This window comes from Synchiropus splendidus, chromosome 2 (genome assembly GCF_027744825.2).
Source record: "Synchiropus splendidus isolate RoL2022-P1 chromosome 2, RoL_Sspl_1.0, whole genome shotgun sequence".
Classification (NCBI taxonomy): Eukaryota; Metazoa; Chordata; class Actinopteri; order Syngnathiformes; family Callionymidae; genus Synchiropus; species Synchiropus splendidus.
This window is the reverse complement of record NC_071335.1, coordinates 10,155,534-10,174,877: the sequence shown is the minus strand read 5'-3', so window position 1 is coordinate 10,174,877 and position 19,344 is coordinate 10,155,534.

Here is a 19,344-nt window from a genome sequence, read left to right as displayed (position 1 = left end):
TCACATTCTATTACATACTTGAAAGTGAAAGTCATAGTTTCATGTCATCGGGTCATACGTCAGTCTTCATCAGGGGCACTTCATTGCCTTTTTTCACAATTTGGCAGACTATGTTCGGCCTCTATATATATTAGGGTGCATCCTTAATATATAGATTTGGTCTTACCTTTCCTGAGCTCTACTGCTGTAACTTTTTGAATCCATCAAATTGCATTACACATCACGCAGTAGGTGTCTTACATCTTGGATGATTTGTTTTTCAAATGAATGCAGAATCTAGGACAAATGGACAGGAAGACAGTGGCGCTCCTACAGCGAGGGAACACTTCGTCTTTCACTGCCAAAGCGATGATTAACTAAAGCTTGGATGATTTGTGGAGTTTTTAGCTTGGTACATTGCAGAATCAAGGCAAACATGAATCTCCACTCCGCTGTTACAGAATAGATAAGCACTCTGTCAAGACCTCTGTGATGGTTCTTTGGAAGTGAGTTATGACTGTGGAAAACTCCTCTCCTGCAGGCCAGACTTTACGGGGTCACCAACTGTGCAGTGGATCTACACACATACACACCAGTCTAGCCTGGAGGCCTTCAGAGGTTCACCAGTCGTCCCAACTGGATGATTCATGAGCTAATGATTTGGCCTTCTCTCTCCACAACATACAAGCAGCTCATGCTCTATCACTCTTTCTTTGACCCTCTTCACACTCTTCGTACCTCCCATTCTCTATTTCTTTCCACCCGCAAACACCCACACCTGCTCAGCTCCCTTAATCCTCTTCTTCGTGTTTTCGGGTTTAGAGGCTGCTGCTAATTGTCTCATTTTTAATCGGAGCTAAAGCTGGATTGTTTTTTTATGTATCATAAAATGATCCTTAGATTTATAGGGATAGCCAGAGGAATCCTAGAAAACCACAATGTTCACAGATCCGCGGCAGCGACAACTGGCGTGAGTCGCTGAAGGTAAACATTGCTGACACTGAAAACACCACCTGAGGGTTTAACTTTGGCACAAATGCTGTCAAACAGGCAGAAAGACAAAAGCACGTGGGGGAGGCAGGGGAAGGAAGAATAAGAGTTTGTGAGTAGGTCATCTCTATATACCCTTGTCATAAATCATTAGCGTACTGGTTCCACAGTGTAGCCTTTCGCCCCAAGTTTCACATGTAACAAGGCAATCACATGCACTGTACGCTGAGCTTGTCCAACCTTGTTCGCACATGTCAAACACGAAGATGCTGTGTGTTCAAAAAGTGATTCTCATGTACAACATGAACACATATGGTCGTGTTGTCAGTTGAGTGTATGTAGTGTCTTCATCTAATTCAACCTGAGCAAAAAAAACACTTGACGTGGAAGATACACAAGTCTCAACAAGACATGACAAGCTTCTAAATTGACTTGAGAGTAAATTCTCTATTCTTCTTAGGCATTCAGCAAATTATCAAAATAATATCTTCAATTTCAATTGTCTTTCCTCGTGATGTGGAGTGAATAGGCTGGTTACTCCCTTTTGTTCTGAAACTGGTTGTTTTAGCCTCCAAGCCGAGCATGTGAACAGGATTTTAAATTAACCATCCTTAAGCAGCTCAAGCTAAGACTTGAGCCTCAGCATTTTGGGGGGATAGTGGCATTCATTGTAATGAGGGGTATTTTAGCCAAAATTCCATGATTCTCCGGTGACGTAATGTTAACCGGAATGAAAAGTGAGCTGTGGGCGTGTCTTGGCTGCAAAATAAGTTTATAGTGGAACGGTGGGGAAGTGTCCTTATGCAAGCTAAACACAAAATAAAACAGTGTATTTACAGCAGTATGTGCTACGGTGTCCTTTTGCCTCAAAAATTCCCAAATGTGCATCATTCAAATTTTTGACCAAGTCTGCAGTCTGACTCCACCACTGATCTGAGCTTATACAGCCCCCAGCAGCGCCTCATTCCTTGGAAAAATGCATTAGCATGGGTGTCTACTGAAGAACCTCGTCTCCCATTTTCCTGTCAGCATAATTCAGTATCTGGTTCTTGTCAAATGTGTTTCTCTTTTGGTGTTTATGGAAAAGTATTTTCAAAAAATGAAGGTGAAAATCCCGAAATGTGTGGGATCAGGTGACAGCTAAATCTTCAACTGGAAGCTACAGAGTTGGATTCCAGTGTTCAATGACAAATCTGACTGAAAGTGGCAAGAGAGTGACTTTCCTCTGCTCTTCATGGTCATGGATGGCTGTATTTCCCCGATGAAGTCACGAGTTTCTCCTCTGACTCACGACTCATTTCTGCAGGCTGCGTGTGAACAGAAACACTCCTGACAGTCCCCGACATCCCAACAATGACACTTGTGTCATCTGTCACAGCACCTAGTATTTCCTTTTTGCAGCGTCAAGCTAAAACATACCCACTTGCCATGACTGCTGGTCGTCTGTGACCGTCATTGTGAGTGCCGATACGTGTGCCGATGACCCGTGGGTAGCTTGTTGGTGCTTAGTGGTGATAATTGAATCACATTAATGGGACCCTCAGGCCAAGAGTCTGTCCCTACCATGACATTATACTGTGATGTTGCTCACTTAGTGTCATGAAGTCAGTAAGATATAAATCTGTTTTGGAACATTTCATGAACATCATTGAAGAGTTACTCTAAGTCACTTCACTTTTCCAAACCCAAACTCCAACTAAAGTTACAAAATGATTTTGGACCAATAACATAAGGATTTGGCAGAGCACATGCAAAAACAAGTTGTGATGTGATAGATAGCATGACGCCCTCAGACAGAAACATGCCTCAGCGTAAATTAGAACCTTTTGTGGTTATGTGCTAAAACCCATCTATGAGCGTGTCTATGTGCAGATCACATATCAAAGTGAAAACTTTAATCTTTTTTTTAAGTGCCTCAGAATGACCATTCTATACCATTGTCACTATGTTGTGAAAACGTGTCTGAACCGGTCTTGCATGGACAAAGAGCTGGCATCGCATAGAGGAGTGAGCATGTTGGTACTACACTCACGCCTATGGAAACATGTCAAAAGTCTTTTCAAATGACACTGGACAACATGTAGCAAACAATCTCTGGGCGCATCTTGTGTTTGGGAAGAGAAAAAAACATGTTTTAGTTGACTGAAAGAACCTGGATGTCAGTTGCCCCATATGTGGCTCTCCTCCTAAGTGACAGTGACTGAAACGCACTGTTGTTTGATGGCCATTTGACATTCATTTGATTTGTTTTTAAATGTCTGTATGAATGGAGCCCCATCCCACCGCGTTACCAATGCGTCAACATGCTATGCTTAAGGTTGCCTGTTTCCCCAGTATAGGACGCAAAAGCAACTTTTCCAACGTCAGTATATATGACTCAATGGGAGTGAGGATGTGGTGCAAAAGCAAAAGCCCTTCCTGAATGTATTTGGGAAGTCACTCACTTCCAAACTTTCATTCCTGATTCCAGCGTTGTCCCGACGGACTACAAAAATGGACCAGTTTTGTTGTTGAGCTTGGCTGTACCACTGATCCCCTGCAACTATTTTCGTCCTCTGTGGCCCAAACCCACCATTTCACGACACGTTTGTTCTGCTTCAACGTGGAACATTGTCGTACAGACTCAACAGTATCTGTAAACCCCGTTCCTGACTTTGTCTCCATCCACGTCTTCAAGCTTCACCTTATCTAACATCATCTGTGCGCCATGAAGACATGACATTCACTTGTCCTTTTCTGCCTCTTGGTTTATTGACACTTCCACTGTCTGCTGGACTAATTAATCATCTCAACAAAAACTTTCTAAAACTCTCCGGTCATTGTTTTGCTTCCATTAATAACAATTTGTTAAATGATAAACGGTTGACATGTTCATCTATTACATGTTGGCTTTTACATTATTATTCAACCCTTTAATAATGATGTAGTTTTCCAACTGGGTAATACAGTCAGATGATGAAGAAACCTTCAACATGGTTATTGAGGCAAATGAAAATTCCTTCTGAAGCTGACCAGCAGATTCTAATCCTATTGATATTATTAGTAATATTACTAAAGCGCTAACTGGCTCCTGTTGAACACCACCCACGCTCTTCACTCCACATGATGAGAAATATGAGTACGCGAGAAATGACTTAAACTTTGATGTTAAAACGCACTAACTGCAGGACGTACTGACTGAGATTTACAATAAAATGAAACCTAAAACACGATCAGGTGAGTTTCCTGTGGTTGCCAGCCAGGAGAAAAACTTGGACCGGCCTGCACATGTGTAGAAGTCAGTAAAATGTATTCTGCCATTTAGGGTAAACAGTTGTAAACACTGTATTTGTCTTTACCCGAAAGTCTAAGTGTGTGACTGTACCTGGTTTATCCTTGCTTGTGGGGACCAATTATTGACAAAACACTTTGTGAGGACCTAATTGGCCTTTGTGGAGACCACTTGGCTGGACCCCACAAATCTAAGCCCCAGTTTGAGGATTAAAATTCAAACAACAGGGTCATTATAATTGGGTTTAAGATTGGTTCAGAGTCCTGGTTAAGGTTAGCTCTTTGTTTAGGGTGGTTTGGTTTAGGGTGAGAGGCTGGGGGAAGCATTATGGCAATGAGAGGTCCTTGCAATGTCCAAACAAAGATAGAAATATGAACCGATTGGTGCTACACTTTGTAGGAGAAGACAAAAACTCTGAATGTTCCAAAACAATTGAGTATTTCTTGGGGGCCAGATACATACAGTCCAGCGGCTGCTGTTGCCCCCCGGGCGTAGTGATGTGTGATGGGCGAGTCCCTTTAGTCTGCGGGACCAGAGAAAATGCAACTAACCAAGCAGATTAACATGACAGGGATTCTTAGGAATCCCTGACCTATCAGCACCTCTTGTGTGCTGTTTGACAAAAGCTTACAAACTGCCAAAACCCTGTAAGGTGACGTCGCACTACAGGGATTATTGGGCTTGTCTGATGACGACACACACAATGCAGCACACTGCCAGAATTGTGTGTGTGTGTGTGTTGCTCTGAGGAAATATAAAGAAATGATTGATGAGTAATCCTGTTGTGACTTCATGGCTTGTTTTGGGTGAGTCACCTGCCAGTAATGATGAGGAGAATTATAAAAAAAAAAAACCTCCACAGTCCTTCAACATTTAGCAATAAGGACTCTTAAAAGGCAAATCAAGATGCTTGGTTGCTGGCGGAAATTTTGTTTTTGAGCATGTGTGATTTTACAGCTTCACGTTCAAGCCGCCAACCTTCCACACTCTTCTCAGTGCTGTAAGCCGCTTTGATGTCGCTGACATTTCGACGGGGTGTGGACGGTGTGCAGTGGTGATATAGAGTGCTTGCGGTGGCAGTGCTCAGCTGCAGCTTGTGGCATTATTAACTTGGAGTTTGTTAGCAGTGAGATAGGACACAGACACAGGTTGAGTGGCATGATACAGTACATCAACAATTTTCAAACTGGGGTTTGACCGATATTCTTTTTTAAGGCCGATATTGATATCTGCTGGCTGAAGAACGTTGATGACAAATATTTGGCTGACATTCTGGGCTGATCACATTTGGCTTTGGTGTTAATAAAATTACATTGTGGAGATATGAATTTGTTTGCGAAAATATCAGCTGTGACTGATATGATGGAGGGTGATAGTGAAAAATGGCCCAAAATCGGGCGACATATCGGCCTAACCAATATGTCTGTCAACCTCAAATCGTGACCTATCATAGCTGAATACATACATTTGTCTTTTTTAGACCATACGTATTGTCGTTGGTATCCAGTACACACAAATATCTCATGCATTACCAGAGTTAATCTGTTAGAGAAATACTGACAGTATTCAGCAGCTGGGTGGGTAATATGGACAAAATAAATTTTCTGATGCTAACAATCCTAATAAATACATTTTCTTTCGATTACATGTCTTTGACATGCTACATTGTGTCTTGAAAGCCCAACTGTTTATGTTGAAACTCTCCAGTTACTAACTGGTCAGTTCTGGTCGCTGTCTCCAGTATCAGCAAAGAATGTGTTTATGTTTCAATGTAATTGTTAAATAAGTGTGGAGATGGCAGTTCAATGTTTGTTAAGTTAAACCGTGACTGTGGGAGACAATGAGTGCTCCGAATTGTGTAGCTTTGTGGCAGCTGGAGATGTTTTGTAAATGAATCCATTAAGATCAACATCTGTTTTTGTGACGATTTTTCTTTGGCTGGATGTTGTGGAGACGGGGAGCAACAAGACATGTGCTGATCCCTGATATGCCAACTGCGTCAGACGTCACCATCAGTATCTGCTGATGTTATTACTGAGAGTCCAAACGTGTTTAAAACAACAACAACACATCCTCACTCCCATGGCGTCATATATTGACCCCCATGCAGGTTGATGCGTAGGGATTTCAATACCATCCAAAACATTTTGCTACCTGTGTAGGGGACCTTGTAGAGGGCGTGCGGGGGAGACGTCCAGAAGCTCACGTCACTGACTAGCATTGGACTATTATTTCAACATGTCACCTCACGCATGCAAATTACAGTTAGTCAAACTACTGTTGTTCTCTTCGCCTTTCAAACAAAATGATTGACTATGCCAGGATTGTGTCAGAAAATGATACGTTTATTTATTCCCTGTACACTTTTCATTTTGCTGCTGTTCAAAACAGCACGGTGCACGGAGGCACCAACAGCTATTAGCTGGCTTAATAAGGCTCATTACCAAACTCGGACAGACATCAACAGAGGTGATGCAGAGCAGGAGAGAGTCTCTTAAAGAAATGCAAAAGAACGTTTTGTGTGCTTCTTCAATAAAAGCCAAGGAGAACAATAGTTGACACGTCATCTGTCCCTGTGTTGGATTTATTTGTGCCACATGTGCTCTGGCAGTCTTGTCACCGAGCGTGTGAAGCATCACATCGTGATGACACATCTGTGTGGCAGCTTCCAGCAAAAACACTGCAGCTGGACTTTGACTGTGATAACTAATGACAAGGAGAGGGAGAATGGAAAGGAAGGAAAGGGTCGGGCACTGGTAGATAACTGCCATGAGGCTTGACTTTGTGGCTTCCCAGGGTGCTCAGAGCAAGAGGCGCTGACAATGCAGCCGCACAAAAGAGGGGGGAACTCCAGGAGTCTTAAATCTGTTCTTTACATTGTTAAACTATGGCGTTTAAGCACACTGTGTCCAAATCAAAGGCGGAAAATGTGGTACCATTTAACCTTTGCCAGGGTTTTATGTGTGTGTGCTTGATCTTACACTATGTTTATGTGCGTGTGAGCACCTGCAGCTCTTTCTTAAGATGTAGAAAATATGGCCAACTTCATCTGCTTCACCCATCTGCTGGCTGTCCCAGTAAAACGCCATCCTTTAACCGTCCTCATAAAGAGTGCAGTGTTGTAATCACATCTAAGGGCAACCAGAGATGCAGACACTGGAAAGGGGCTGGATAGTCTCATTGTTCTTCTTTACAGATGTCAGGGTACGGAGAGGCCCGATGTGGACGTCAGCCATTTATTTAATAGGCTTTGCAGTCTCTCTGCATTGCTATCGATTTACAACGACCACCTTTACAATTTCTTCCATCAGGCCATGTTTCATCAGCACATTCTGCCCTTGTTGGTTCACCACCTTAATAAAACACAGCGGAGTATGACAATGAGCAAATAAGTGCACGCAATATGTTCAATATGTTTTACAGGATAAATCACCAGTACCACGTTCCTCAGCAAAAGTCGACCATCTGTATGAATGTGGCTGGTTAAGAATCTCACACTTGAGCGTCCCTCTACCTTAGCTGATCTGATTACATGGTTATTTGTTGCGGCGCCTTAGTGAGTACGGCGGGCCTCATTCAATGAAAGACGTCAGTGAGTCCCACGGTACTTCAAAGAAAACAACGTCAGCAAACGAGTGTTTGCCAGAAAATACTCAAGACTGACATATACTCCACCAGGTTCCTTCTTCTTTCGCTGTCATTTCCGGTTGGGTTGCCGCAGTAAGCCAGCCCCACCTTCAACTTCCCTGTCCACCCTCCCATGTCTCACCTATCATGTGCTCCTTCTTCCTATCCATGAAGCATCATGGTTGGCTTCTTCTTTAGCCCGCAACAATTGCTTGTCTTTACCACCAGTGTGAAATTATGTATTTATTTTCGTCTGTCAGTCAGTCTGTCATCATGATAAATACCATCATGATAAAGGTAAGTACTCTAGGGAGGAAGGGCTCCGAAGTTTTGATATCAGCTCAAAACTTCGGAGCCCTTTGCTGGTTTGCTATAAGGTGTGGAGTAGCTGGATGATGGCAGCTGTGTCGCAATGACCTAGCACTCTCTTGTTTCCCTCTTCTTCGCAAGCACAACTCCACCACAAGTGTCACTTAGCCTCCTCCTCTTGCCTCGTCTCGACGCACATTTTGACCGATCACAAGCAGAAGAAACCAGGTCTGGAACTGGATCCAGCTCCCACCCTTCACATTGAAAATGCCCCTCTGAGAGTCAGTACTTGTTGTACGTACAGTATGTGTGAGCAAGGGAAATACTTAAAATCCACGAGACTTGACGGAGATGGGGAAGACACCGTGTGACCTTTGCTTGTCTGAATGCTTCCATGGATTACTGTGACGGCCAACTTCAAAACTTTTCAACAACCAAATAGGTGGAACCTGTCACTTATAAAGTAAATAGCAAAATACAGTATCGGTGGCTGCTTCATATATTCTATTATTATTAGTCATGTTCTCTAGAATAGATGTAACAGGTGATATTTCTCCCCTGTGTTGCCTCTAAGCTCCTCTGCCGGCCATCTTCCTTGACTTGCATTCAGTATGTGTGTGTACCTGGTTTCTTGTCCTCCAGGGACAAGAGCAGACTGCAGCGGATCATACGTTCTGCTGAGAAAGTGATCGGTTGCAGCCTGCCTCCCTGTGACTTTCACCACCCGCTCCACGTCCCTGACCCCGTGACAGGTTATGAGTCCTAGTTTATTTTAGCCATTTGTTTTGGATTGATGGGTTTAGGCATTATGGCAATGAAATCCCCACAAAGATAGCAGTACAAGTGTGTCGCGCGTGTGTGTGTGTAGATACGTGAGCACTGTCAATGAGAGCCGTTTGATTGGTTTCTGGTGTCTATAATAACCTCCGGTTGTTGAAAAGTAAATGAACTGTCAACTATCATATCAGTTAGTAACAGGACACACATTCACACACGCGCTCCTGTTCTCCATGTCAATGGACAAATGAATATGAATATGAACCAGCAGTGCCCAGACGTGACACCCCGACTAGCAATGACACGTAATTCCAGCACGATGCCGGTCCCCAGATTACAAGATTGATATGTAAATGAACCTCATTCCTGGAGCCTGTCCTCAATGGGCAGGTCAACACCATGCCGTCAGTCAGGCTGAACGAGGATCAGCAGCACAGGAGGCGTAATTTCCCTCTCAGTCTCATGAAAACAGTCCTTTTGGATAACACCTGAAATTTGAAATTGTTCCCTATTGTGCACTGGATTTCTGCATCTTACGTTCTTACTTGTAAGTTTAAATATTGTCAGCCTGAAAGTAACATAACTAGAGCGTTACTTGGTTCACACTACATTCACTCCTACAAAAGCCTATTTTAACTAGTATTTATATTTATTAATTAATTTATTTTTGGACATATAGTTTTGTTTTTGGAAACCGGTGGCCTCAGACCAAAATTTTGTTGCCATAATATAGTGATATGTTTTTGTGCAATGACAATAAAAAAAGTCTAAGTCTAAGTCTAACATGCTTCTCTCCACTGGCAGTGGGCGACCAGCCTGGACTGGCCCCGGTATTATTGTCTTTTGGCAGCCCACTGTGATTTTCATGTGATTCCCACAGCATCACATGCACACGATAACGTTTAAATAAGCCACCATTGCTAAAAGAACTTATCACAGAGAACACGGTGATCATTTAGGGTGAAAGAATGTACCGAAAAAGAGAAGTCAGTTCATCTTTTAATGGTACTTAATTTAGATGACAATACGATCAATCTGAAGTCTGCCCGCAGTATTTACTTTACTGACTCAGTAGAGGTGCAGTGGATTGACCGTCTTCCTAGTCTGTGGTCCTGTACAGCAAAAAATCCTGGCTTTCTTCCGTCCCTGAAAGCTCCACCTTCGAAGTGTCAAGAGTTATCAACAGGATAAGCAAGATGAAACCTCACCTTAAAATCTACTGAAGTATGATAGAACGTCCGAGTTAGAAAAAAAAAACCCAAGTCCATCATCCAATTCACCAGGACAAGGCGCATTCATCGAACCCACAAAGAATTCCCTCCATTTTTGTAGTCATTGTTGATTTTAGCATATGAAGCAGCTTGTTTGGAGTGAGACAGACAGACTAACTCAATATAACTTGTAAATACAATCATTTAAATTTTGATTCCCAGCTACTTTATTTGTATGGGAGATTCAGCTACTGAAGAAAAAAACCATCCCACTTAAGGCATGGCTTGGACCTCTTTGAGTTCTTTTCAATGTGCATCCTCCTTTCAGCAGGACATGCCCACAACACCTCAACAGGGAGGTCGCCACGACACATCCCCAGGGTGGTTTTTCCTTTCAAATATCTTGTCATAACTAGGAAACAGCTTCCTTTAGTTACTTTCATGTCTGAATCTTGTTCTTTTTGGCGCCACTCAAACACTGTGACCAAACACAACTCAGTTAAATGAGAGTTGGCCCTCCAGCTCAGCTCTCTTTTCTGCAAGAGAGATAGATGTAGCGTCCTCGTGTTTGACAGTGGTCATCCATCTGTCAATCTCTGACCACACACTTTTTAGTCTGAGTTGCCATGATCTTAGAACATGCTTGGCTGCTTCGAATTCCAGCGACAGTTGGAGGTCCAGCTTGATGAACTCAACAGTAGCGCAGAGCCAGAGATCTCTTAATCTAAAAATCTCTGTCTAGAACATCTGTCCACGAAGGTGATCCATAGGAGTTAACTCTAGTCGGTCTGATCCTCAGACGTAACAGGATTTTATATAATTCAAAAGTAAAAACTCAAGATACCATTCTGTGGTCAAGCAATTGTGTAACTGCACCTGAACGTATCAAAATACATCATGGGGTTCAGCGCCAAATAATGATCACATGAAATCAATCTATGTGTGTGCAGTGTTTATATATATATATATATATATTTTTTTTTTTTTTTTTATTATTATTTTATTTTTTATCTTTTTTTTTTAGCCTGTAAAAAACAAATCTATCGAGAATTTCAAAGCAGATGCATGCAACCTGCCTCACCCGCCAACTCAGTACAAGGTGTCAATCCGCTTGATTTCCAACCTCGTCAGCTCCTCTGATCCCTGACAACTGACCTGGTCTTCAGTCCGTGGCACTGTGTCTGCTCACACTGGAACATTGGTCTCTGGTATTCCTGGACCCTGACAACATCTCTGACCTTCTGTTACCGTGAAACGATCAAGAGATACGTGGAAGTAAGACGTGTTGGGAGTCAGTCTTTAGAAGCATATGGCTCAGAAGAAGTTCAGCCACAGTGAGCACAAAATGGAATTTTATTATGACCCAGTTTTGCACTGTACTATAGCATAATCATGATGGTGAAGAAATCAAAACCACAAGGCTGTTGCTATCAGCTGGGCCTCAGAATTTCAAATATAAGAGAAGCTGTTTGATCTGGATTAAACCCAAGTGCTAGATTAATGACAGGTGTTTACACAGTGATCCACGTCTGCTTTTTTTTTCCGGGTGTGCAGAGCAGAGTGTTGCAAGATTGTATTTCTGAATGTGAAATCAGATTAAGCTCAAACAGGGAGAGCAGGGGGGAGTGGGAGTGTGTGCTCCGCTACGCTCGCTTTACTCCGTGGTATGTGAAAGGGATTGTGTATGTATGAGTGTATGAATGAGGGCGACTCTGTTGGGGGTGCTGGGGATTGCGGTTCTTGGCTCCTTGGTATGTAGCCTGAAGTTTCACTGCATATATAAGATGCTTGCGTCCACCTGTTGATGGCTATGATAAGAAACCTCTGTGGCTCATGTTACATCCTTAATGTCTTCATAGTGACAGTCATAACAATGTCACAACATGATTGCAAGATGTTGTTACATCTCAATATCAAGTCATTTTACGTTAGCTTCCTCCACTGGTGTTTACAGTCTTCCCTCCAAACTCAAGTCTGGAATTTTTAGAAAAGAATAGAATAGAATAGAATAGCCTTTATTGTCCTTGTACAGTGTACGAGATTTGAGCGCTATTCCCTTGGTGCAAACAAATGTAAAAAGAATATATCAAAACAATCAGCAGAAAACAAACAACAAGTAGGAACTAATAAATAATATATACACAAATAGCAGCAGTAAAAAGAGCATGATTACAGCAAGTGGCACTTATCTGGATGGAAACTTGAATGATTTGTTATTGCACATAGTTATTCTTTATTGCACTGTGATCAATGTGGTCAGTAATAATGAAAGTTGTAGGCTGTTTTATCTGGTTTTGTTGTTTGTGTTCACTACTGAGATAGCTTTCGGGAAGAAGCTTTCTCTGAGTCTATTTGTCCTGGTTTTGTGTGACCTGTACCGTCTGCCTGACGGTAGCAGGTCGAACAGAGAGTTACTGGGGTGGGACGAGTCCTTGATGATGTTGCCTGCTCTGCTGAGTTAGCGAGAGTTGGCCATGTCCTCCAGGCTGGGCAGAGAGCAGCCAGTGATCTTCTGGGCTGTGTTGATGACTCTCTGCAGAGCTTTCCTGTCTGCAGCTGAGCACCCTGCGTACCACGCTGTGATGCAGTACGTTAGGACGGTCTCTATGGCGGCTCTGTAGAAGGTGACCTGCAGCCTCTCCTCCAGGTTGTTTCTCCTGAGCACCCTCAGGAAGTGGAGACGTTGCTGAGCCTTCTTCACCACCGCTGTGGTGTTTGCAGACCAGGAGAGACCATCAGAGACCTGCACGCCCAGGAACCTTATGTAGTGGACCCTCTCCACACAGTCACCCTGGTTGTGGAGAGGGGCCGGGGCCGCTCAGCCCTTTCTGAAGTCCAGGATGAGTTCTTTTGTTTTTGTGGAGTTCAGCTGAAGGTTGTTTACTGAACACCATGTAGTCAGTCAGTTGACCTCATCTTTGTAGTGAGCATCCCCCCCGAGATGAGTCCGACCACGGTGATGTCATCCGCAAACTTAATGATGGTGTTTGAGAGATGGGTCGGGGAGCAGTCCAAGAAGAGCATCCTCACGTAGCTTCCCTGCTGCTCCAGATGACTCAGCGCGGTGTGGAGTGCTATGGTGATGGCGTCCTCAGTGGATCGGTTTGGTCTATAGGCAAACTGGTGGGGGTGCAGATTGGGGGGCAGACAAGTCCTGATGTGCTGACAGACCAGCTTTTTTAGCTCCCATTCGTCTCGGTGGCGTTTCTGGTCCACCAGTTTCTGACAGGACAGGTATGAAGGGTATGATGATACTGATTGTCTTTTGGGAGGGGTGGAGTCATCACACTGCCAGACCCACCCAAGCTAAGACGGTTAGTTTGAAGCTTCAGACCTGAAGCAGGTGATCAAAGAGCAGGGTTGAGCTTTTGTTAGACAAATCAGATTGCAGTGTGACATCTAGTGGTGCTCCCGTAGATAGCAATCGAATTAATGCTACCTTACCTGAGAAAAACTACTGAGATCCTTAAATCCGTGTACTGTGGTGTGAGCGACAAATGAACGCATACTAAACTGTGGCACATATCACCATGACACAGATGAAAACAGAAAATCTATTATCTTTCATCTCTAAGTTGTTTTAAAATAATACTAATATATATACATACTTGATACTAGAAAGGCACTGGGACAGTGCCGACCTTGGGCTCTCATTTCCACCCTCACTGTTATAGCCCGACACATATTTTAATCAATATAATTTGTATCAACAATATTTTGAAATTAACGCAATCTGACAGCAGGTGGCAGCAGTGTTCTGGGGTGCCTATAACATGCATTAGATGTGGAGAAGAGGCCACGCAGCAGGGGTTGAATGAGAAACCCTGTAAAATGTTAAATACAGTAACATGAAAGTACAGTGGAACCTCGGTTCTTGACCGCAATCCGTTCCAGACGGCCGTTCGAGAAGTGATTTGTTCGAAATCTGAATCGATTTTTCCCATTACAATTAATGGAAAAATAAATAATGCGTTCCAAGCCTTAAAATAGGCTTTTGTAGGAGTGAATGTACCCAAGTAAGGCTCTGTCCGAGTCTCGCCACATGCCTCATCTCCAGCCGACAACAGGACATCGAGTGCTCCAGCCTCGGAGGTGTGGAGAGCGAGCAGCTCCCCTGTGACACTCTACCACGGTCCATTGCAGAGACAGGAAAGGTTTTACACCTCAATATGAAGAAAAAACAGTCAGTAAATGTAGCTAACGGGACACGTCTGCATACAGAGGCTGCGTTATACACAATAACAAAGCGCATTGTGGGTCAGCTGATCGGTCCGCGCATGCTATGTTTTTTCCGGCTTTTTTCGGGGGAGTTCTGGATTTTCGTTTGAAATTAGAAGCAAATTTTAGTTTGAACTCTGATTTATTCAAAGTCCGGGACGTTCGATAACCGAGGTACCACTGTACATTTTTTAAGAGAGCAGACTGTTGTGTTTCATAAAGTCAAAATGTCTGGTTTCTGCCCGCTATAATCTGAGCTCACCATGTGTCTAAATGCGGCAGTCGACACACTGAAAAACAATGATGGAATGTTTAGAACGATTGTGAATCTAAAATTAATTCATGTTATTTTAAACTGACCAGGAAGTTGTATTGAAATACGTTCAACTTGTAGTCAATTTGTTTACAAGCCAATGCTTAGTTAAGGCCCTTATACTGATGGCCTGTCGCTCTCATGGGCTGAGGCTAATATAAAGAGCCATTATTGGTTTTATTCTGACCTCGGTGTTCTGCAAGAGAGGGCTTGATTTCGCTTGTGTTTTTCAGGACATGTCAGTCAGTGCAGGGGAAATTAGCTTGTGGAGAATAAATATCAGCTTGTTCTCAAAGGCCGAGCCAGCAGCAGATCACGAACCACGTGGTTCTGTCCTATAGCTATTTTAGCAGTGTCGGAGATCTGGATACTGGGGAAACCATTCTCTGCCTGTAAGTGTTTCAGAATTGTATTTCACTGAAGTTCCCCTTTACCCTTGAAAAATATGGGCAGTTACGACCAGAAAATTTTAAAAATTTCTCGTACCAAGTGATGTCCTATGTATTGAGAGAGGTTTGCCTTGAAATCAACATGGTTGTGTTGACTCAGTAACAGTTTAACAGATAGAAAGTAGATCAACGTAACGTAAAAATGTCAAACACTTTGTGTCCTCCATACAGATGGTTCTCTAGAGGATTCTGCTTCAAAGTGTCTGCAGGACTTAGAGCTAAATGAAAACTGCAAGCATGAAAGAAAAATGTAATCTATTGTAAAACCAACTATTTTCTCACGTTGTTACTCTCATCACCACTTTATCGTATTTGTCAGTGGAAGTAGATTATAATTAGAACCATTGCAGGATGTGTGTTGTTTCGTACAAGACGGTTGTGGATTATTCATTTACTGCTCTTCTACTGTGTCTGTCATCTTAAATCGGCATGTTATTATTGCCATATTATTTCAGTGTGCCTTAGTTTATGTGTTTGTGTGCACACGTTACTCTCATACATAGAAGAACACTCACTTATCCAACCCTGTTTCCCACTGAGCAGGATTTTCCAGGGTTTGTCTTGATCTTGGACACTTTTTGGCCGAAAAGTTGGCTTTTATCAAACAGGCACACCAACACACGCTTCAGATGACGTGACTGAGACTTTCATTATTTTCCTGGGGACTTATCTCTGACCTTAACTGCAGACTGACCCACATTGTTCCACTATTTTTCAGAAGGGAACATGTGTCCTGTCACCAAAGGGGGATTTCTTTTATTAAAATGGTGCCCCCTTCCTCTTAAGAATTACTGTCACCCTCAAACTGCTTCCTATTCCAATAAAGTACAGCCTTAAAATCTCTTTGGAAGAGTGTGTCCTTCGTTTTAAGGTCCTCAAAGTGATCCTCAAAAGACTTGCATATTAGTCTTTATTGTGTCTATAGAGTACGAGGGGTTGTGACACTTATAAACCGTCTGCAGTCCAGGACACTCAGACACTCTTTTACAGCATGTGTGTAATGTGTGAGCTGAAGTGTGTGTCTGTGTCTGTGTTAAAGCATATCTGTCCTAGTGAGGTTCAATTTTGGGGAAAACACCCCAATATATATATATATATAATATCTGAAAGGAGAATCAAGAATGTTTCGAGGTTCACAACAAATCTACAAATAAAAAGACGTTGTGAAAAAAATGTGTTGCTCAGGGTGAAACTACTGACCTCCACTCACATGCCTGTCTGAAGTTTGTGTGCAAGTCAAACTGAAGTATTCAAGAACAAAGGGTGTATAAACTGCAGGAGAAAATCTGCAGGGATCTCTGTCGGCCAAGGCAATGAACATGAGAGAACTCCCACACAGAATTTAAAAAATACTCAATATTGAAAGCCTCACTAGCCTCACTGACGGCCGAAACAAGACTGCAGACAGCTAGTCGACAAGTCAGAGTAAGACAAAACAGTTTGCATTTTTGAGCACATTTGAATCATCCTCCAAAGGATCCATTTCACTCTTGACTGTAGTGCATTCAGTTCATTTACTTCAACATCGATTCTAGCTTCTATTGGCGACTTTTGATTTTCATTTTGAGTTTCAGTTGAAGATGCACTTTCACTGCTCTATCCTGGCCAAGATGACAAGGTGTAAAAAACAAAATCTCGCTTGGATGACAGGTCCACAATCAACTGTATATCACATCAAAAAGAAATACTGAAATCCTGAGTAAACCTGCTTAATATATTCAGTGACATTCAGAGGATGAAGAGCACCTGAACAGAAGACCACACTTCCTTCCTTAAGAGGCAACCCATCATCTGGCCTCACCAATCTGAGACCCTGTCAGCATGTCAGTCCAACTGTCTGTCATCCTGACAGGGCCCAGACTCGCCTGCCGCTCCCTCAATATTGTCTGTCGGCTGCCGTTTTCTGTCTCTGCAGGAGCCATCCAGCGCAGGAGTCACACTTAGCCGTCATTCTGACGAAAAGGTCAGCAAATAATTAAGAGAGCTTGAATCACAGTGTTGAAAAATACCTTTCTCTCCAATATGAACCATAACTTTTGTAGTACAGAAAATGAAATGATCCAGACTCTCAGTTCGAACGGGTTGTGGAAATTTACATTAACGTTTGGCGACTGAATCAGACAATGCTGTCAAGCTGTTTAGCTTTAAAAGAGAGCATCTCCAGGAAAAATAACCATGACACAAGTTTTCTTGATGCCATATACTGTCGTTGCTGGTTGTCAGTACCAATTTCTAGCTGTATACTAAAGTTTTACCACTGTATATTCAACCCATTCTCACTCCAAATAGAAACGATTTTAAAGTAACGTGTACGTCCTATGTTGAGGGGTAGAGGGGTTAGGACACACACAGAGTAGTGACAATCGGGAACTCTCATCACTACTTAGATAGTCACTTGGTATATAGCCCCTGGCTGCTTTTCATTCCTAGCGGCACTTCACAGTATAGAGCGAAAGCAGTGCCATTGCATTACCAACCCCAACTTCCATCTTTGTTGTACGTGCCACTGAGCCCACAGTAACAGGATATGCAGACGAAGGCAGAACATTTGCTTCAACAGAAAACGTAATGTGTCAACATCAGCTAAAGTCACTCGACAAGAGTCACTATTTGACACCTTGCTCTCCATCCATTCACTGATGTCGTACAGTGTGAGTTTGTGATACTTTTACCTTGTGTCAGTGTGAGTTTGTGCAGATGAAATTAGTGATCTTTGGTTGGTAGCCCTCTCACATGGCTAAACAAACAACTGTACTCCGCCATGTGCTTATTGCCAAACTGCCAGTGCAGTCATTCATGGTTCGTCACTGCTGACAACCTTTGATCAGGTCTATAAAGCCCATGGAATATTGTTTGAATTTGTTTAGCAAACACACTAATTATACAGGAAAAAGCAGCAGATACGAATATGAAACCAAGTCTGTGATATATTTTGTGGTTTTACTCCAAAGGAGAAAGAAATCTACTGAACTAAGTCAGGTGTCAGTCAACAAGAGCTCAAAGAGCACTGTTTGTCTTTGGATTGTGTCAACTAAACAGTTTTAAAATAACCAGAGCCAAAACCTGAGTTTAAATATGAAAGAAAGAGGGGGGGAACAAATGAGAGATTTTGAATTGATGATTGAATCACTGAGTGCAAAGTCAGACAGGCATTCTAAAGAATTCTAAACTTCTTAGAAAATAAATCACTGGCGAGGAACTGCCACTCTTTATCCGAAGCCTAATCTGTTAAATGGAAATTCATTATCTACATAATCTGATTTAAGTGTACTGACGTTGACAAAACATCCTGCTAGAAATGGTGAGTTGAATGGAATCATTTGGAACACAGATTTGTTTAAATGACTTTGGTCCTGTCCTTGATGTTTAAGAAAGATGGCTGTCAGAATGCACGAGTCCTCAACATTTTGACATGTTTCATGCATGTATATCTGCTGGTGACTTTTTGGGCTCCAAGGTTTCTTGGAGACTGTCTTATTCAGAGAATCAGTCAGAGTTGAGTGAGTGTTCCCTGGTTAAGAGTGAGTACAGAGAGGCGGGGCAAGACCTGGTCCTATGGAGATGTACAGGACTGATGTGGGATGTTGGATATTATCCCGGGCAGAAACCATTCCAGCCCAAAGAAAGAAAACGAAAACACATCGGCCAGGCTGCTCCCACTCTGGAAAAAAGTCATCTCAAATTTATGAAACAAGGTTGGACAAAGAGAGCCAATAATTGCTGTGGACGGTTCTCTCCTGGTCTTCATTATGTCTGGTCAAACTTGAAGTGGTCGTGAAAGACAGACATTTTCACTTTCTTTCTCCCCCTGCCTGCCACACACCCTCTTATTCCCAAAAACAAAGTGCCAAATTCTTGTCATGTTTTTTCGAACCTCCGCAGCGTGAGCAGGGAGTCGCTCACTCTGGAGATGACATTGAGTTAGTCACTCGCACATGAAACACAAGGGGAGGGTTCCTTTTCTCACAGTCATGCACAGAAGAGCCTGATCAGATAAGCACATTTTTATTTGATTTTATAAAGCGCCGCACCACAGTCACGTTACATTTGATGACTGATTAAATTATGACTAAATGGTGTGGGAGGGGATGTGAGAGCTGTGTGGTCTGACGCTGTCAGCCAGAAACAAACCGCACACTTACAGCCAATCCCAACCAGCCAGCCCCTTCACCACACTCACAATTAACTTAAACATCTGTG